The 15924-nt window shown below is 41.1% G+C and overlaps 1 protein-coding gene across 1 annotated transcript in view; it reads right to left on the bottom strand.

The window, feature by feature from the left end:
• AFF3 (ALF transcription elongation factor 3) overlaps positions 1 to 15924 on the bottom strand; it is a 478605-nt gene that overhangs the window by 204327 nt on the left and 258354 nt on the right. The gene's annotated exons all lie outside the window — the stretch shown is intronic.

The raw sequence follows: 15924 nt of genomic DNA, 5'->3' as shown, positions 1-15924 counted from the left end.
GAACAAGAGATGAATAGAAATGAAAGGGATTTTTTTAAAAAAGGATTTAAAGCCCACTTTTATAATTTCTTTCCCTAATCTTACCAATTCTTGGTTCAGTGGCTATTGCCATCAACCCTTTATACCTTAAAAAGATCTACAAGCCTGTCCTATTTCCATTTCATTTAAGCTCCTAAGTAAAGGGACAACCCAGTAGTAAAAGTTCTATGTAAAATGCCATACAAAGGGAGCTGCTTCCCACAAAATTTACAGGAAGTTTCTGAAGTAATGAACAAAGTACTTTTACATTAGGGATCATTATTAGCGGGGCTATTTATTTTATTAGAAACTCCTATCAGTGTAAGTTTCCAGTAGGTCCCACACATCATTTTGGTCTTCATAAAAATGTCATTCATGGAGAAGTGAAAAAACCAATTACACATATGAAATAAAGAGAGAGTGCTGTGATTTTTATAACAGTATTAAGAACACAACTTAGGCTCAGCATGTAATATTTCATATACTTTTTGACATACACTCTCACTAAACTGTGAGAGAGAGCAAGGTGGGGAGAGGTTTGTTGCATTAACATCCAGTATTTTTCTCCAGTTCCTTCTCCTGGAAGATATTTGCATTCACTAAATGAGTGTGGAATTAAATCGAATCCATTTCTGATTTCCAGGAAAGTGACTTGGAATTTACAAATCAGGTCTCAACCCTATTTCTTGACTCCTTCCACTTCCAAATCTAAGCAAGTACAGAGGCAGGAGTTGATCCACTTTGAGAAAATTAAGAAATTCTTTCTTTAGGTAAAGACAATTTCTCACTTCCCTGGGTTGTGGGGCGGGAGGTTGAAAAGGGAATCTGTCAGGTGTCTGAAGGGAGAGTTTCTTGAGGCTGCTCTTGTGCCTTCTTTTCTTGGGTAACTCTCTCGCCCCAGCACCAGAGAGAGCGTGGACCCACACGGAGAACAAGGACAGTGAGCGTGTTCAAACCCACCGGGGAAAGATTTACTGACCCTATATCACCTCTCACCTACTGTGACACATGTGCCATTGGGTGGTCAAACTCCTAGACACTCGAGGTGTCCCTTCTCCATCCTGATGTTACCAAGGTTTCTCCAGTGGAAAGCAAAGGAAGATCCAGTGTCCCTTTATGACCCTCGCTCCTCTGCTCCCCAAGTACCTGCCTGTTCTGTCCTGTATCTGACCCTTGTTGTCTCTTTTGAAGAGGATGCTAAGCAGCCCTGCTGAATTTGTGTCCAGGAAGACAGGTGGTGCTCAGTACGTTTTTGAATTAGTATCTCTGCAATGTCTCTACCTTGCTTTCTGGTTACCTGAACTACCACCCTAACCACACCTTCATTATTTTTAACCAGAGGACATTAATGGCTTCTTTTCTTTATTTTTTAAATTTTATTTTTTTTATTTATTGTTTTAAACAGCAGGTTCTTATTAGTTACCTATTTTATACATATTAGTGTATATATATGTCAATCCCACTTTCCCAATTCTTCTCACCACACCTCACCATCATTTTCCCCCCTTGGTGTTCATACGTTTGTTCTCTACATCTGTGTGTCTATTTCTGCCTTGCAAACCAGTTCACATCTGTACCATTTTTCTAGATTCCACATATATGTGTTAATATACAATATTTGTTTCTCTCTTTCTTATTTCACTCTATATGACAGTCCCTAGGTCCATCCGCGCCTCTACAAATGACCCAATTTCGTTCCTTTTTATGGTTGAGTAATACTGCATTGTATATATGTACCACTTCTTTAACCATTCATCTGTCAATGGCCATTTGGGTTGCTTCTATGACCTGGTTATTGTAAACAGTGCTGCAATGAACATTGGGGTGGATGTGTCTTTTTGAATTATGGTTTTCTCTGGGCATGTGCCCAGCAATGGGATTGCTGGGTCATATTGTAATTTTAGTTTTTGTTTTTTAAGGAAACTCCATACTGTTCTCCATAGTGGCTGTATCAATTTACATTCCCACCAGCAGTGCAAGAGGATTCCCTCTTCCCCACACCCACTCTAGCATTTGTTGTTTCTAGATTTTCTTATGATGCCCATTCTAGCCAGTGTGAGGTGATACTTCACTGTAGTTTTGATTTGCATTTCTCTATTAATAAGTGATGCTGAGCAGCTTTTCATGTGCCTCTTGGCCATCTGTATGTCTCCTTTGGAGAAATGTCTCTTTAGGTCGTAGGCCCATTTATTGATTGGTTGTTTTTGTAATACTGAGCTGCATAAGCTGTTTACATATTTTGGAGATTAACCCTTTGTTGATTCATTTGTAAACATTTTCTCCCATTCTGAGGGTTGTCTTTTCGTCTTGTTTATAGTTTCCTTTGCTGTGCAAAAGCTTTTAAGTTTCATTAGGTCCCATTTGTTTATTTTTGTTTTTATTTCCATTACTCTAGGAGGTGGGTCAAAAAAGATCTTGCTGTGATTTATGTCAAAGAGTGTTCTTCCTATGTTTTCCTCTAAGAGTTTTATAGTGTTCGGTCTTACATTTAGGTCTTTAATCCATTTTGAGTTTATTTTCGTGTATGGTGTTAGGGAGTGTTCTAGTTTCATTCTTTTACATGTACCTGTCCAGTTTTCCCAGCACCACTTATTGAAGAGACTGTCTTCTCTCCATTGTGTATCCTTGCCTCCTTTGTCATAGATTACTTGACCATAGGTGGGTGGGTTTATCTCTGGGCTTTCTATCCTGTTCCATCGATCTATATTTCCGTTTTTGTGCCAGTACCATACTGTCTTGATTACTGTAGCTTTGTAGTATAGTCTGAAGTCAGGGAGTCTGATTCCCCCAGCTCCATTTTTTTCCCTCAAGACTGCTTTGGCTATTCGGGGTCCTCTGTATCTCCATACAAATTTTAAGATCTTTTGTTCTAGTTCTGTAAAAAATGTCATTGGTAATTTGATAGTGATTACACTGAATCTGTAGATTGCTTTGGGCAGTACAGTCATTTTAACAATATTCATTCTTCCAATCCAAGAACATGGTATATCTCTCCAGCTCTTTGATTTCTCTAATCAGTGTTGTATAGTTTTCTGAGTACAGGTCTTTTACCTCCTTAGGTAGGGTTATTCCTAAGTATTTTATTCCTTTTGTTGCAATGGGGAATGGGACTGTTTTCTTAATTTCTCTTTCTGATCTTTCGTTGTTAGTGTATAGGAATGCAAGAGATTTCTGTGTATTAATTTTGTTTCCTGCAACTTTACCAAATTCATTGATTAGCTCTAGTAGTTTTCTGGTGGCATCTTTAGGATTATCAATGTATAGTACCATGCCATCTGCAAACAGTGACAGTTTCACTTCTTCTTTTCCAATTTGTATTCCTTTTATTTCTTTTTCTTCTCTGATTGCTGTGGCTAGGACTTCCAAACTATGTTGAATAGTAGTGGTGAGAGTGGACATCCTTATCTTCTTCCTGATCTGAGAGGAAGTGCTTTCAGTTTTCCACCATTGAGAATGATGTTTGCTGTGGGTTTGTCATATATGGCTTTTATTATGTGGAGGTAGGTTCCCTCTATGCTTACTTTCTGGAGAGTTTTTTATCATAAATTGGTGTTGAATTTTGTCAAAATCTTTTTCTGCGTCTACTGAGATGACCACATTGTTTTTATTCTTCAATTTGTTAATATGGTGTGTCACATTGATTGATTTGCATATACTGAAGAATCCTTGCATCCCTGGGATAAATCCCAGTTGGTCATGGTGTGTGATCCTTTTAATGTGTTGTTGGATTCTGTCTGCTAGTATTTTCTTGAGGATTTTTGCATCTATATTCATCAGTGATATTGGTCTGTAATTTGCTTTTTTTGTAGTATCATTGTCTGGTTTGGTATCAGGGTGATGGTGGTCTCATAGAATGAGTTTGGGAGTGCTCCTTCCTCTGCAGTTTTTTGGAAGAGTTTGAGAAGGATGGGTGTTAGCTCTTCTCTAAATGTTTGATAGAATTCACCTGTGAAGCCATCTGGTCCTGGACTTTTGTTTGTTGGAAGATTTTTAATCACTGTTTCAACTTCATTACTTGTGATTGGTCTGTTCATATTTTCTATTTCTTCCTGGGTCAGTCTTGGAAGGTTATAACTTTCTAAGAATTTGTCAGTTTCTTCCAGGTTGTCCATTTTATTGGCATAGAGTTGCTTGTAGCAGTCTCTTAGGATGCTTTATATTTCGGCAGTGTCCATTGTAACTTCTCCTTTTTCATTTCTAATTTTATTGATTTGAGTCCTCTCCCTCTTTTTCTTGATGAGTGTAGCTAAAGGTTTATCAATTTTATCTTCTCAAAGAACCAGCTTGTAGTTTTATTGATCTTTGCTATTGTTTTCTTTGTTTCTATTTCATTTATTTCTGCTCTGATCTTTACGATTTCTTCCCTTCTACTAACTTTGGGTTTTGTTTGTTCTTCTTTCTCTAGTTCCTTTAGGTGTAAGGTTAGAATGGTTATATGAGATTTCTCTTGTTTCTTGAGGTAGGATTGCACTGCTATAAACTTTGCTCTCAGAACTGCTTTTGCTGCATCCCATAGGTTTTGGATTGTCGTGTTTTCATTGTCATTTTTCTCTAGTTATTTTTTTATTTCCTCTTTGATTTCTTCAGTGGTCTCTTGGTTATTTAGTAACATATTGTTTAGCCTCCATGTATTTATGTTTTTTACGTTTTTCCTCTGTAACTGATTTTTAATCTTACAGTGCTGTGGATGGAAAAGATGCTTGATGTGATTTCAATTTTCTTAAATTTACCGAGGCTTGATTTGTGACCCAAGATATGATCTATCCTGGAGAATGTTCCATGTGAACTTGAGAAGAAAGTGTAATCTGCTGTTTTCAGGTGGAATGTCCTATAAATATCAATTAAATCCATCTGGTTTATTGTATCATTTAAAGCTTGTGTTTCCTTATTAATTTTCTGCCTGCATGATCTGTCCATTGGTGTAAGTGAGGTGTTAAAGTCCCCCAATATTATTGTGTTACCATCAATTTCCTCTTTTATAGCTGATAGCATTTGCCTTATGTACTGAGGTGCTCCTATGTTGGGTGCAGATATGTTTAACATTGTTATATCTTCTTCTTGGATTGATCCATTGATCATATGTAGTGTCCTTCCTTGTCTCTTGTAACATTCTTTACTTTAAAGTCTATTTTATCTGATATGAGTATTGCTTCTCCAGCTTCCTTTGATTTCCACTGGCATGGAATATCTTTTTCCATCCCCTCACTTTCAGTCTGTATGTGTCCCTAGGTCTGAAATGGGTGTCTTGCAGACAGCATATATATGGTTCTTGTTTCTGTATCCACTCAGTGAGCCTGTGTCTTTTGGTTGGAGCAGTTAATCCATTCATATTTATGGTAATTACCGATATGTATGTTCCTATGACCATTTTCTTAATTGTTTTGGGTTTGTTTTTGTAGGTCCTTTTCTTCTCTTGTGTTTCCCACTTAGAGAAGTTCCTTTAGCATTTGCTGTAGAGCTGGTTTGGTGGTGCTGAATTCTCTTAGCTTTTGCTTGTCTGTTAGGCTTTTAATTTCTCTGTCGAATCTGAATGAGATCCTTACTGGGTAGAGTAATCTTGGTTGTAGGTTTTTCCCTTTCATCACTTTAAATATATCATGCCACTCCCTTCTGGCTTGTAGTTTCTGCTGTTAACCTTATGGGACTTCCCTTGTATGTTATTTGTCATTTTCCCCTTGCTGCTTTTAATAATTTTCCTTTGTCTTTAATTTTTGTCAGTTTGATTACTATGTGTGTCCGTCTGTTTCTCTTTGGGTTTATCCTGCCTGGGACTCTCTGTGCTTCCTGGACTTGGGTGGCTATTTCCTTTCCCATTTTAGGGAAGTTTTCAACTATAATCTCTTCAAATATTTTCTCGGGTCCTTTCTCTCTCTCTTCTCCTTCTGGGACCCCTATATGAGAATGTTGGTGAGTTTAATGTTGTCCCAGAGGTCTCATAGGCTGTCCTCATTTCTTTTCATTCTTTTTTTCTTTATTCTGTCCCACGGCAGTGAATTCCACCATTCCTTCTTCCAGATTGCTTATCCGTTCTTCTGCCTCATTTATTTTGCTATTGATTACTTTTAGTTTATTTTTCATTTCAGTTATTGTATTGTTCATCTCTCTTTGTTTGTTCTCTAATTCTTCTAGGTGTTTGTTCTTTAATTCTTCTACATGTTAAACACTTCTTTTTCTTAAAAATAAATTTATTTATTATTTATTTATTTTTGGCTGCATTGGGTCTTCGTTGCTGTGCGCGGGCTTTCTCTAGTTGTGTCGAACGGGGGATACTCTTTGCTGCGGTGCACGGTCTTCTCATTGTGGTGGCTTCTCTTGTTGTGGAGCACGGGCTCTAGGCATGTGGGCTTCAGTAGTTGTGGCATTCAGGCTCAGTAGTTGTGGTTTGTGGGCTCTAGAGTGCAGGCTCAGTAGTTGTGGCGCACGGGCTTAGTTGCTCCACGGCATGTGGGATCTTCCCTGACCAGAGATCGAACCCATGTCCCCTGCATTGGCAGGTGGATTATTAACCCTTGCACCACGAGGGAAGTCCCTGTTAAACATTTCTTGCATCTTCTCGATCTTTGCCTCCATTCTTTTTCCAAGGTCCTGAATCATCTTCACTGTCATTATTCTAAATTCTTTTTCTGGAACGTTGCCCATCTCCACTTCATTTAGTTGTTTTTCTGGGGTTTTATCTTGTTCCTTCATCCGGTACATAGTCCTCTGCCTTTTCATTTTGTCTATTTTTCTGTGAATGTGGTTTTCATTCCACAGGCTGCAGGACTGTAGTTCTTCTTGTTTCTGCTGTCTACCCTCTGGTGGATGAGGCTATCTAAGAGGTTTGTGCAAGCTTCCTGATGGGAGGGACTGGTGGTGCCTAGAGCTGGGTGTTGTTCCGGTGGGCAGAGCTCAGTAAAACTTAATCCACTTGTCTGCAGATTGGTGGGGCTGGGTTCCCTCCCTGTTGGTTGTTTGGCTTGAGGTGACCCAGCACTGGCAGCTCCAGGCTCTTTGGTGGGGCTAATGGCAGACTCTGGGGGGGCTCACGCCAAGGAGTACTTCCCAGAACTTCTGCTCCCAGTGTCCTTGTCCCAGTGGTGAGCCACAGCCACCCGCTACCTTTGCAGGAGTCCCTCCAACACTAGCAGGTAGGTCCAACACCTGCAGGTATGGGGTCACTGCTCCTTCCTCTGGGATCTGATGTGCACACTACTTTGTGTGTGCCCTCCAAGAGTGGAGGCTCTGTTTCCCACAGTCCTGTCAAAGTCCTGTAATCAAATCCCGCTAGAGTTCAGTCTGATTCTCTGGGAATTCCTCCTCCCGTTGCTGGACCCCCAGGTTGGGAAGCCTGACGTGGGGCTCAGAACCTTCACTCCAGTGGGTTGACTTCTGTGGTGTAACTGTTCTCCAGTTTGTGAGTCACCCACCCAACAGTCATGGGATTTGATTTGACTGTGATTGCGCCCCTCCTACCATCTCACTGTGGCTTCTCCTTTGTCTTTGGATGTGGGGTATCTCTTTTGGTGAGTTCCAATGTCTTCCTGTCGATGATTGTTCAGCAGTTAGTTGTGATTCCAGTGCTCTCACAAGTGGGAGTGAGCACACGTCCTTCTACTCTGCCATATTGAATCCATCTCCTCTCATTAATGGTTTCTGATGGTTCTCTTTCTTCCATTATTAATAAATCCTACACATCCCTGCCAACTTAATTCTCCTTAAGTGCAGATCCAAACAAAAAGCTCCCCTGCTCTACAATCTTCATATACCATCATGTACACAGCAATAACGATGGTGATGATGCCACTGGTTGCGTTTTATGGTTTTCAGAGTACTAATTCCACACAAGGTTTCTCATTGACATCCAACCCTTAATGTAATTATTATCATCTCCATATTGCAGGTGAGGAAGTCAAAACTCAAAAAGATTAACTGCCACCACTGATACTTGCACAATCTATCATGTTAGTACCAGTCTGGTATTTGTTTTTTACTCTACTGCATTCGAGACCTTCTACAACAAGGTCCTAGTTTTCAGCCTTGTGCCTTTTGGTTAAACTACACACACTACATGTAAGACAAACTACCGTCTCTGCTTTTACTTACAGCAACCCCTTTGTGTGTGAATGCCCTATCGCCACATGCCTTTTGGATTTCTAGCCATCCATGAAGGGTCATCTCAAATATTACATCTGTCTTGAAGCCTCTGCTGATTCTCCTTCTGTTCCAATATGATATGAGAGCTCCCTTCTCATCCTCCTCCAAGGCACTTTCTTTTCCTTTCTTTTTCACAGTAACTGTTACATTCCTTTTTGTGTTGTAGTTTTATGAGTATATACCTCAATCTGCATTCAACCATTTCCTCCTCTTCTGATACCCTTCCCCCAATGCAGAATAAAAATCATGCTTAGGAATCCTAACAATCTCTTTCAGGAACAGTCCTCTAAAGAAGGACTGAACATTTCCTCCAAGAGGGATACTGTCTGCTCATCTTTGTGTAGACTAAATAAAACACCTTGCCCAAAATTAACTTGTTGAATTGAACTGAACGCCTATATTTCCATGCAAAATTGCTTGCTAACATTACTTTAATTATAGCTAAGTATTTCCAGGTGATCTTTCCATCTAATGAGTACTACTAAATATACAAAGAAATAGTAAAGACAGCTTGCTTAAAACAAATCTGTTAGAATTTCCCAAAACATAAGAATTATTTATAGCAACCATTTAAATATATTTGTTTTTATTTACTGTGCAATGAGTTTTTAAGACTGATTATTCATCGTATTAAAATTCTCCATTAGGGTTACATGGGAAAATTGAGGGAAAATAGACTATTTTTATTTCCTCTTCCATCACTTACTAGCTCAGTGAGCTTAGGTAAGTCACATCTTCAGCCAATTGTAGTGATTTCAAACCAAAGACTCCGGAATCAATCAGATCTCAGTTTGGGGCATCATCTCTGAACCAGAGGAAACGTAGGTGTTAACTATATCATGGTTGAATCATGGGGACTGAATGATTAAATGAGAGCTCATATATATGAGCATGGTTCCCTTGTGTTTAATCATTCAATAAAAACCAGCTGATTAATACCAAGCTGATTTTCAGAATTCTCTCTAAAATGAGAAATAGAATTTCTCTCTGTGTTTTAGATGTTGGGAATCTGAGATGACAGAGTATCTGGGAAAGTGTTTTGATAAAAGAATGAAGTATTGTGCAAATGTAATCTGTAATTAAGCTAGTAATAATTAATACAAACTATATATTACTAAAACTGTAAGTTATTTAAAGAGACTATTATGATTCCTAAGTATGACTTGTACTTTATCCTGTAAAAAACGTCCTTAAGTTTTCTCATCAGAGCAGATCTCTGACATAATAATAGCAGTCAGTGAGGGAAGATCTGATTTTTAAAAACGTATTTAATTTGTACCTTATTTCTGGCAGTGATTTAAAATAAAAGCAAAGGTAAAACTTTTCGTAGCTGCTAAAACTTCACTTAGTTTGCTTGGGATTATTTTCTTCACAGGGAAAGGATGCTGTGTCATTGCTAGGCCATGGATCCCACACCACTGCATCCACGGGTCCCCACCCCCGTCACTGCTCCTGACCACCTAACCTCAACCATCCCCTCATCACTGCTTTGCTCCTCCTCCCTCCACTCGGCTGTCCTTTACCCACTTCCTGAACCACAGGTAAGACAGGAAGAGAAATACAGTGTTTGAAGCTGATTACTCCCAGGTCTGGGTAGCTACCTTCTGATCTTGTAAACTTCCCTGCCACTGCCAGGATCTGTCTGCCCTTCTCTCTTTTTGATTTTCTTGTCACTTGGAAGTGAGGGCACATCCTATCCCCCAGCACTGGGAGGTCCTCACTTTTGAGTCTACATTCCTTAGCCAACTGACAGGATTACGAATGTAAAGACATGATACAAATGAACGTATTACAAAACAGAAACAGACTCACAGACATAGAAAACAAACTTATGGTTACCAAAGGGGAAAAGAGGGGGAGGGACAAATCAGGAACTTGGGATTGGCAGCTACACACTCCTATATATTTATCAAGAAAATAAACAACAGGGACCTACTGTATAGCACAGGGAACTATATTCAATATTTTGTAATAACCTGTAATGGAAAAGACTCTGAGAAAGAATATATATATACGTATGTACAACTGAATCACTTTGTGAATCACACCTGAAACAGAACATTGCAAATCAACTATACTTCGGTAAAAAAAAAAAAAAAGAATCCATACATCTGTCTTAACACAGCCTTATTGTGTTAAGCTCCCTAAGCAAATGTCTAGCTACTCAAGGGACATATTTCAGAGTATCTTATTTCTTAAATAGACTTAAAAATGCCAAGTCTTTTTATAGCAAATACACTCACTTTTGTCCTAAATGAAAGAACAGAAGAGGTTAAATGATTGGGGTATAGAATACTGCCTTTTATTAACTGTCCAGCTTTCTCTCTCCTCCATATACCATCTTCAGAAGGCCATGGGGCACATGGGCTAGTTGCCATTTTCCTGTCTACTGAACAGCAAGACTGACCACAAGCCCCAAGAATCCACAGCTTCAAGGTGAGCAGACTCTCGTGTCCCTATTCTGCACCCCACCTCCACCCTGTGTAGCTACCCACATGCTCTGATGTCACCTGCATCAGCCTGTCTCAGGACAAATGGCTGGAGGATTATGGTATCCATTCACTAAGCACCGTAGCTCTTTGTTATCAAAAAAGAGAAGAAACAAAAATTGAATTTTAGCCTGAAATCTAATCTTGGAGTTCAAAACATTCAGTTATGAAGAGCTGCAAAGTATACTGAGTTTGCAAAAAGATGAAATCAGAACAAATTTAAACTGTATGCTAACTTTCCTATTAGATTCAGTGAATAGAAAAACACTTCCCCGGTCTCTCTCCCTGGCTACCGTTTCCCCAGTGCATTCTACCTTGGTCACAGCCACAGAGGTGTTTTATCTGAAACAGTTACCATGCCACGTGGCTTCCAGCGACCCTGCTCCAAACACTAAGGATGCTCTGTCATAGGGCACCATCAAGGACCACTGCAGGGTTACTGGTCTGTTACGTTCCTATTACATTCCTCCTCCAAAACCAATGGGTTTGCTTCCTGTCCTGCCCGAGATTTTCCTGTCCTGACATCGTTCAGTTTTCCTTTCATGTGATTCCAACTTCACTTACTTCTTCATTTTTTTCTCACCCCCGGCCTCTCTCTGAATCAGGTCACTGACCAGTGCTGTCCTCAGCGAGGGCTGCCTACCCCCCTCTGCCTTTCCCGCGATTTGTGTCACTTTAACCTTTACAGGCTACCTGGGGCTGTGAGTTTTCATTTTATGGGTTACTGGTATTAGATTATAAACTTTTTGACCCCTACTAGATGATAACCTCTTTGAGGGAAGGGATCGTGTCTTATAACTCTCTCGTAACTTCTCAAAGGCCTACACAGTGGGTAGAATAATAGGATCATTTAATCATTCGTTTAATCTCTCTGGGATTCTCTTTTCTCGCCTGTAAAATGGTGGCGACAATAAATTATACTTGTCCCACCAAACACATACGACTGCTGCCAGGTTTGAGAGAGATTAAATTACTTCCTTCTCTCTCTCAGCAATGTCTTCACAACCACTGCCAACTCAGGGTCCACATCCACAGGCCTGGCCCATGACCATAGTAAACTCCAGAATGCTCTGTGCTCAGAAACGCTTTTCAAAATAAAACACTGAATTAATCCTGTCAAATGCAAAACGCCAGCGTTGATTATTATGTGTGGCAGTGGTTACTGCAGATCGGAGCATTGTTCTATTTTCGGTTTCCATCTCAGAACCATCACTCAGCACTGTAGTTCTTTCACACGTATTATTCATGTTATGACACTCCTATCAGATAAATGTCGCCAACAGCAGAACGCGGTAATTTTTATTACACTGCATATCCTTTCAATGCTGGAAGCTAACAGGAGCACCGTGTCTGGTGAAAGGAAAACACTCCTGCAGGCCTGTACTTGGGAGGCAGAGTACCGGCCGGGTATTGGGCGAGATAAAGTGGGAGAAACACGCTCCTCCCCTGACAGAACCGGAAAGTACATTCTAATTGTCAATCCGCTCCCGGACTGTAAACACAGACACCAGGTCAGACTTGAAGCCTAGGCAGACTTGGGCTTAGAACAAGGAGGTCACAGTCAAAATCTCTAATTTGGCCCCTAAATCCACAAAAATGCAAAAACATCCTCATTCTGTTACCACAGTAGAGGGACCTATACTTTGAAAAAAATAGTAAGTATAGTGCCTTCACAACCACTGATGGAAAGCTTCTGGAAAAACAGTAGCTGCTGAAAAATAAAAATATTTTCTTCACTAAGATTTTTTAAAACCTATTTTTCCTTTGTTAAAAAAATTATTTTATTGAAGTATAGCTGATTTACAGTGTTATGTCAATTTCTGCCATGCAGCGAAGTGATTCAGTTACACATATACATACATTCTTTTTCATATACTTTTCCACTATGGTTTATCACAGGATATTGAATGTAGTTCCCTGTGCTCTACAGTAGGACCCTGTTGTTTATCCATTCTATATGTAATAGTTTGCATCTGCTAATCCCAAACTTCCAATCCATCCCTCCCCCTACTCTCCTTCCCCTTTGGCAACCACAAGTCTGTTCTCTATGTCTGTGAGTCTGTAAAAACCTATTTTTCTTAGTAACGCTTAGGCTGCTATAATTAAAAACATGCAAATAACCAATGGAAATCTGTAAAAATAGGGTTACCCAAAATCACAATGAAATCTTGTTTCTTTCACTGAAAAGCCAGGCATATGTCCAATTTGAACTAAAATTGGCCTGAGAAGGGGATTCCCAGTTGCTGTCTGTCTATTTTCTGGTCGCATGCATTCCCCTGGGTGAGAGAATCTCTGACTGGAACACTGACTACTCTAATTCACTGCAACACCCAAGCTGTTTAACTTGTCGCTGTCCTTCCTCTGCTCTCAGTGAGGGTAATCACCAATGGATAAAACGGAGGGTGGACCACATAGGTAAAGATAACCGGAATCAAATCGAGAAGCAGCTTTCAAATCAGGTTTCGCAGACTGGAGAACACATGCATGAGACAACAGTATGACTCCAGGGGCTTACGGCAGGAGGGCAAGCATTGGGTGCTGACAAATACAGAGCAAACCTTCAAACCGGAAACTCCAAGGGCTCCTTAATACCTGTACTGCCCATTCGCTCCCACAAATCGTCCGCACGATTTCCAGTTCTCACAAAGCTGAGGCCGTGCGGTGTCTGGTCTTTCCTTATTTCCTTCACGTTGTAAAGAGTGTGATTCATTGTAAGGAAATCAGTCCCATTTGCTGGAGACCCGGACCTCTCACCCACCTGACTTCAGTGGCCCCTGCAAACTCTGGACTCTTCATGGAAAGGATAAGAGCCTTGACTGAAGTCGATGTAACTGTCACTCTTTTTTTTTTTTTTTTTTGCGGTACGCGGGCCTCTCACTGCTGTGGCCTCTCCCGTTGCGGAGCACAGGCTCCGGACGCGCAGGCTCAGCGGCCATGGCTCACGGGCCCAGCCACGCCACGGCACGTGTTATCTTCCCGGACTGGGGCACGAACCCGCGTCCCCTGCATCGGCAGGCGGACTCTCAACCACTGCACCACCAGGGGAGCCCTAACTGTCACTCTTAAAAAAATTATCTCACGCTGGATTTCTTCATTTTGGACTTTTCTGAAGATTTCTTGTTCTGGATGCAGTTGTGTTGTTTTCTTTAGCAGAAGGAAGGTGGACGTGATCTGTCCTATTCTCTTGTCCCTCTGTGTTAAGTGCTTTCCTTCTTCTATCTATGTACTTGGGACCTTTTGGAACAATAAAAACCACACATTTCTAAGATTCATTTTAAATGAAGCCTATTCATTTAAAATGAATATATTTAAAGCGTACTATCATTCCCATGCTTTAATTTGGGGATTTTTTTCTAGAACAGAACGTTGTATTAAAATGTTATAAGTAGTGGAATCGGGCTCCCCTGGTGGCGCAGTGGTTGAGAGTCCGCCTGCCGTTGCAGGGGACGCGGGTTTGTGCCCCAGTCCGGGAAGATCCCACATGCTGTGGAGCGGCTGGGCCCATGAGCCATGGCCGCTGAGCCTGCGCGTCTGGAGCCTGTGCTCCGCAACGGGAGAGGCCACAGCAGTGAGAGGCCCGCGTACCGCAAAAAAAAAAAAAAAAAAAAGTAGTGGAATCTACGCTGGGTTCTCAGAATGTAAAGGAGATGGTTTTGATGTTGAGTGTACAGCTGCAGGAACTTAACGACTCTTGTTAAACCCAGGTGACAACTTCGCCCCTGAATTCCTGCTCCAACGCACAGGCACCTGCTAGTTTCCTACACTCCTACAAACCCTGTGCTCCCGCTAAGAGGCACTCATTGGTCTAATCTTAAATTTAAAAAAATGCTTTAAAGAAAATACTAAAGCATTTGAGGGGCATTAAGAGTTTTCCCCAAATTCTGAATCTTGGGCTGGTATTTTCCCGTATCATTTCTGAGAATAAATCATGCTAAGTCTAGATTTACAAGAAGTGAGTCAAATTTCTGACCAGCTTGTGAGAAAGGTCATGTTATTAATGATGCCACTGTCACCTGACTTCTGATCTACACAACACCTCTCAGTGGTAGTGCAAACGCTCAGAAATTTGCCCTGGTAAAGACATAAAGGTTGTAATTAATCTTTGAACTAGCTGTGGCTTGCAATAATCAAACTGCTCTTTCATAGGCATCTAAGGGGAAAGATGCTATGGTTTGGGACAGAAAGGAAGGCCACGGAGGCTAGAAGGAGAGGAGGGTCATAATTACGTTCTTGGCCATGCTTTCCGCTTAACACGTTCCTGAACTTCTTTCCACAGACAGACAATCTGGAAAGGTGCATTTGATGAAACCCGTGTCCCAATTACAGGGAAGTAGAATGGTGGAACAGGACAGGCTTGGAGCTGGAGTTTAATACTGGCTAAACTTGCCTAATGCTGGCCCTGCCATGAACCAGAAGAATGACCCTGGGCAAGTTTCCTTTTTTGACTATTGGTGGCCTCATCTGTAAACTGGTGTTAGTAACCCTATCTCACAGGATTACTGAAAGGGTTAGTGATAAATACACAAAGTACCTAGCACCGGGTCTGGTACAGAGTAGGTGCTCCGCAGAAGGTAATTATTGCTGTGTCACTACCTTTATGATTAGTGTTCCAGCTTTTGGCTTGGACCTTGTGAAAAGAGGGGATGAATACAGAAGACATTTATGAGTTTGTTTTCTAATCTATTTCACTCAGTGAATTACTTAATATTTAACTGGTTAATTATTCATAGTCAAATAGAAGGCATAATTGAAGTGTGCTGATTAAACAATAATGTGCCTCCCTAATGCCGTTTGCCACTCAAGCATCATGCATACAGAGGGAATGGGGGATGCTGTCTCAGTGTCTGGTATTTTTCCTAAATGGGGCAATTACGAGTAAGCAGGAGGCATCCTCTTTCCAAAAGCTGGTTTTGGGTTCCAAAGAGTTTAGATGCTTTGCCTTTGTGCCTATAGACTTCTCCCGGGGCAACGGCGAGGGCCGTCTAGCTGGTACGCTGGCCTGAGAGCTCATCTCAGACGAGCTGAAGGAGGCAATGGGGAAATGGGACGTAAAGGAGGAAAGCTACTGTGTTAGCATCCAGGCAGGGCACACAGCAAGGTAGGCCAGCCTGGACATAAACAGATCCTGAAAGCCACTGGGGCTGAGACAAAAGTCCCTGGTGTGGCAGGATTTCTGGTTCACCGGAAGGAATGAAAGTCTCAGCTTCTGTGCTGCTGTGGACCTCACCCCGCTGGAGGTACACATCTTTCTCTCCTTCAAGCCCTTTCCCAGCTAACGTCCTTC

This window comes from Lagenorhynchus albirostris, chromosome 13 (genome assembly GCF_949774975.1).
Source record: "Lagenorhynchus albirostris chromosome 13, mLagAlb1.1, whole genome shotgun sequence".
NCBI lineage: Eukaryota > Metazoa > Chordata > Mammalia > Artiodactyla > Delphinidae > Lagenorhynchus > Lagenorhynchus albirostris.
Note: the sequence above shows the minus strand (reverse complement) of the source record. Positions and strands in the feature narration are given on the sequence as shown.